The sequence below is a fragment of the Belonocnema kinseyi genome, chromosome 2 (genome assembly GCF_010883055.1).
Source record: "Belonocnema kinseyi isolate 2016_QV_RU_SX_M_011 chromosome 2, B_treatae_v1, whole genome shotgun sequence".
Taxonomy (NCBI): Eukaryota; Metazoa; Arthropoda; class Insecta; order Hymenoptera; family Cynipidae; genus Belonocnema; species Belonocnema kinseyi.
The window spans coordinates 113,104,600-113,110,303 of NC_046658.1; the positions used below are offsets into that span (position 1 = coordinate 113,104,600).

The 5,704-nt window shown below is 28.8% G+C and overlaps 1 long non-coding RNA gene across 1 annotated transcript in view; it reads right to left on the reverse strand.

Annotated features, from left to right (window-relative positions):
• Positions 1–5,704, reverse strand: part of LOC117168270 — a 27,111-nt gene that overhangs the window by 18,289 nt on the left and 3,118 nt on the right. The window lies entirely within an intron of this gene.

A 5,704-nucleotide genomic window follows, 5' to 3' on the forward strand; every position in this document is an offset into this window, starting at 1 on the left:
CTTGTAATCAGCCGAGGAATACGCCTGAATTTTTCCGGAGCGTTTTGAGCAAAATGTTGAATTTTGCAAAAATTGTTCATATGCAAAATCCAAAATTTTGCTTAAAACACTTCGAAAAACTTCAGGCGTATTCCTTGGTTGATTACAAGAACTTTTTATTCTTGATGATTTTTCCGAAAAGCGCATCGTTTATTGTAAAAAAATTCATGAATGTTTTCACAAAAATTTTGCCATTAAGACGCCATTTTGAAAATACTAAAACGAAAAATCGATCTTTGAACCATGGATTCTTAAAGTTTAGACATTTATTCCACAGGTTAGTGAGATTCCAGGTTAATTACAGACTCGAAAAACTTTGGAAAATGGTTCACAAAAAAAACAGGCACGAAAAATCACGTTTTTTTTTGTTTAAACTGCATTTTGGGATAATAAATACATTTTTTGAGAAAATTCTTTGGCACCGTCGGAAAGAGGAGATCTTAAGCAATAAAAATATATGTGTCTCAATTTTTTCTAGTGTCGAATAGTCTTAGTTATTGGCCGTTGAAAAGCGGTGTCCCGGTAGTGGCGTTTTGGCCGTTTAAGGTTTAAATAGCATATTTGATCCAAACGTTTGATATTGATTGCTTTTTCAGCATGATACCGTAAGACACCTCCTATAAACATGGTAATTATTTATTCATTTTGATCGAATTTCTACCAAAAACGAGTGATTAAAATATATAAGATATTCCTAAAATTGCGGATACTTAAAACGGATTGAAAAGTATGCTTCTTTTCCTCAAATCCTAACAAACTTTTTCAGCAGGGATGAAAGAAAAGATTTTGTTTCTTGAATATTTCTAAGAAATACTGTCGAAAAGTTAAGACAATTAGCAAAAATCTCTTTTTGAGATACATGGCGACGAGTGAAGTACTAGTCATAGATTATAAGAAGATATTCCAGAATACTAGAAATGTTTCGGCTTTCGCTCTGTGGTTAAAAAGAATCAAGCTCTCTTGAAAGTACTAGCGTTTAAAAAGATATTTATAAAAGTTCGCCCAACTTAAACGGTAAACAATTTTTCTCAACTAACTTTAAAAAGAAATCAATTTTACAACAACTGAATGAAAGCCTCAAAAGTAATTTAGTGACAGCAAAGGATTTAAGTTGTAAACAATACTAGAGTTTTGTTAAGATAAGATTTTACTGGTTTATAGATATTAAGGCTTTGTATTAGAGTAATACATATTTTTCACAGTATGAAATCGGTGAAGTAAAAATAGAAAAAGAGTATATTATGCTTTAAGCTTTAAATATTACGTAAAGTCAATAATAGAGCTAGAAGATAATTTATTTTGAAAGAGTCTTGAAGAATGGAAAATGATCGATTTTGTACCAAGATCATGATTTTGATTATATTATAGAATGAGCAATAAAGGCGAGTTTCTCAAGGTGTCTAGCGGACCGGGAAAATTTGAAAAATACCGGGAAACCTCCGGAAGTTTTATTTAGAATCGGGAATTTTTATCTTCTATCGTAAAATTTACTTTTGTTTTACATTATGTTCTTTTTATTGTTCAGTTAAGAATCAGAGAGAGGACAACCTGATTGTATCAAGTCCATCAACACAGTAAACCCCAGGAATAAATTTTATCTTTAAAAAAAAAAGATCAAGTTTATCTGACGTAAATGTTTTTTTGACATAGGTTATATGTCAGATGGCTGCGTTAATTTTCACAGGAAAAATGTCCTCACAAATTTCAAAATCCTCACGGTATTCAATTTTAAATATTCTTACTTTATTTCACTCATTTTAAACCCAAAAATCACTCACCTACACTTACTGAATAGACAGTCTGCACTTTGGTTAGTTTATACCAAATAGTTTCTGTTTACAATTTTTGAAGTCTACATCAGAGTCAATAGAAAACTGAAGATTTGTTCAACAAAAGTAAGGGACTGAAGTTGGCTGAGGGTTCCTACTCAGATACCTTCAGTCCCTTACTTTTGTCTGACATATAACCTATGTGAAAAAAATATTTACGTCAGATGAACTTTTTCTTTTTTTTTAAATAAATTTTATCTTTCGCCAGATAAATGTGATGCAACGTTTTTATCTTTTTGAAAGATAAAATTTATTCCTGGGGTTTACTGTGAAACTTTTTAGATGATTGCTTGAGTTTTTTATATTCTATTTAAAATGCAGATGTTATTATTCAACTAATATTCATCACTTCATTTTGTGATTGAGGATAAGTTTGGCACTTGTAAATAAATGTTTTCTTCATGGCACAAATTTTGTATATGAGGTCCAGAGAAAAACGCGAATTTCAAACTTCCTGATGACTAGACACCCTATTTATATCTCTTCATAGAAAATAACCTAAGACATAGGGATAATTTATTGAAGAAAAAATAAAGAGTGAAAATGAGACTGGAGATTTGAACTCTTTGAAGACTCGGAAAATGTCCGAGTTCCGCCCGTAACACGATAGTCAATATAGAATGTGATAAATTTTGAAGAAATGCTAGTCTTATGGAGATAACAAATATGAATTTATATATATATTTACGAAATCGTCGAGTCTTCGATTTATAATGACTTATTCATACGACATATACGTATATAGATACATTATTAATTATTATAAATTAATTATATATTTAATATCCCAGAAAACAAAAGTTGCATACTATTAGAAAAGAATATGTGGGCAATGCAGAATATATGCATAACTTATTTCATATTTCCAATTGCAGACTGAAAACCTAAATTGAATTATTTTGCATTTTTAAAATAAATGATCATTGCAATGTTATCTGGGATATCCATCGAAAGTTTACTATGAAGTGCCCAAATGTTTTTGTGTGTAATACAAGAAGGTTGTAAGACACTGATTGTAATTTTGAAAAAATTGGATTTGAAAGGAACTTTTAATTTGAAACATCGCCCTTTGAATGTTTACTGATTGTGAAGTGTTTACTAAGAAATTGGTTTATGAAATAAAAAAAAGAATTATTTTATAAATGTATTTCATTGTTGTTTTGTTTTGCCAAAAATGAAGCGACTATGGAATAAATAAGTCATAAAAACTGTGAAAGGGATAATGAAAGTATCTTATCTACCTATAAAAACATTAATGACCTACGAATCAATAAATAAGTATGAACTGAATGAGATTATATATAATTACTGCCACACAAAGGATAATCTTACGTAATTCCTATTGTCTTTTTGGTCGACTTTGCCATTGTCAGGTATAAGAAGATAAACCGTAAAGTCAATTACGTGAGATTTTCCTTAGTACGGCAGATTAGTCATAATGAGTCAGATGCCAGTATTATATTATGGAGGGTTTTGAAAGTATTTATTCTAGAATGTAGAATTAATTGTGTAGCATCTATATAAAAAGCGAAAAATATTCAAGAATGTCGAATATATCGACGTAGCAAAACGATATACATTATGTATTCAAGGAGCGATTAAAAAAAACGCAATTCCGTCTAACGTATGTGAAAAATTATACAATTCTAAGAATAAACTTCAATACACATAAGTATAAGAGAATAATTAAGACCAATAATAATTTCCATATAATATATTACAGAAACATTGGTTATCCAGACGAATGATGAAAATTCTATTGATTTTTATTTTTTAAATTTGCAAATGAGTATTGTCTTGTATTTTGGAAAAAGTGGATTTTAATTTGCAAAGGTTATATATTTTGTATGAAGCAAAGCATATTGAACGTTTCAGTGCAATTTTATTTCAGTTTATTTTATTTTAGTTTATTATATTTTATTACTGAGTTTATAGTAATTTATTTGAATTTTGTATCAAACTTTTTGTTGCTTTGTACTAATATTGATTTAATTTTAATAATTTACCATCTTTATTCACAGAATTGATAGTTCCGAAAAAGGGGGATTTCAATTTGAATCAGAAAAATTACTCAAAATGAGAATTACTTTACTTCGAACAATAATAACCATAGCAAGTATTGTTTTATTTAAATTTAATATTGTTTTCAGTCTCGTGTCACCATTTATTTGTATGAACTGATCGGTCAAACTTTGTTTATATGCGAATTGCAAAAAGGCGAAAAATAATGTTGTAATTTGCTTATAAGTACTATTCGGAATAACAATGAACATTTAATAAAAATAACAAAAAAAGTTCGAAATGTAAAATAAATTGCAATTAGAATTTATTGCCAATATTATGAATATGAAGGAACGAGAATGACAACCGGATTTGAATAGAAAGGCTGCAAACAATTGAAAACAGCAATTATCCAACTGAAGATAAATAACATCTCGGGGATTTATAATTTATAATATAATGATGTAAAAACCACTTCTTCTTTCACTTGAAAAAAAAGGAATTTTAAAATGATGAACATGACAGCTGGATGAAGGCTTTTTGGTTTTTCTGCTCTAAAATATAGAAAATTTTTAACAAATGTTTTCACCTCTCTGAGATATTGTAAATAATAGCCATATACTTCTATAATTTTGAGTATATTTTTCATCATGCACTAAAGAAATAATTTTATTTTTGGTATTTGTCCCGTTGTCATTCTGACATATTTTCATGAATTCTTAAATTCCAGTTGAATTTTCTTGTTTATCCTGTAAAATTTGATCTTTGGTCCTTATTCAGTTGTCACTCTCATAACTTCAAATAAGGAGAGAGAAAATTATATTATAAATATAAATATTTATATGTCTTGAATAAATTTTTTTTACCAAATTTCTTTTAAGTTTCTAAATTTTAAGAATAATGTTCAATCATCAATGAGTGCTTCTATTTTAGAACGACGTAAAAATGCTAAAATTAATCAGATCACCTCAGCCGAGAGAAAAGAATTTGTGGTTTGACATCTAAAAAAAGTTTTAAAAATTCCGAAAATGGTTAGTATCTTCGGTTTTCGTTTTCATTAAAAAATATTTTGTATCTGACATTTTTTCAGCTTAAACCAAAGAAATAGGTAATTATTTTTCTTTGGCGCAAAGAAATAATACACATTTTTTGTGGATTCTTAACGTTTCAAAATCGCAAAAAAATACAAAAATCCCAAGATTCCTAAATAAAAATAATGAAAAATAACAAAATGATGACATGTCTCTTTTTTTAAAGCGAAGCAGTTAATTTTATGATTTTATATCATTGCATTAGCTTGTGATCTATTCAAATAAAAAATTATTTAAATAATTCAATATAACTTTTCAGCGGTCAGTAGAAATCGACAGTTCCACAGAATAAAAATACTTTAGAGCATGTCCGTTACAAAATCCTAAAATAAAATGTAATGATAACCCATAAAATCTATCAATGTTTACAAAAATATCGAACAAGGCGGGAAAATTTGAATAAGCCTACCAAGTTGGTAGTACCAACGGTTGTGACTGAGTGGACCAATGACCGCAGTGCGCGGACTGAGTTTCGTCACCTCGCGTGCGCGAGGCGATTCAAAGTGCCTTGCCGCGCTCAACATGTCTTAAAATATTGATCGATTTTATGAGTTGCCCTGAAATAATCACTTTTAATAAGGAAAATCATGAAAAGTCATATGCAAATTAAGAAACATTTGTTCTTGTTAACACTCTTGTGCGGTTAAAAAAAAACTTTCAAAATATCTATTTGGGAAATAGTATTTTCAAAAAGGAATTTGAATATTAAATCATAAAGGGGTCATTCACAAAATACGTTACACG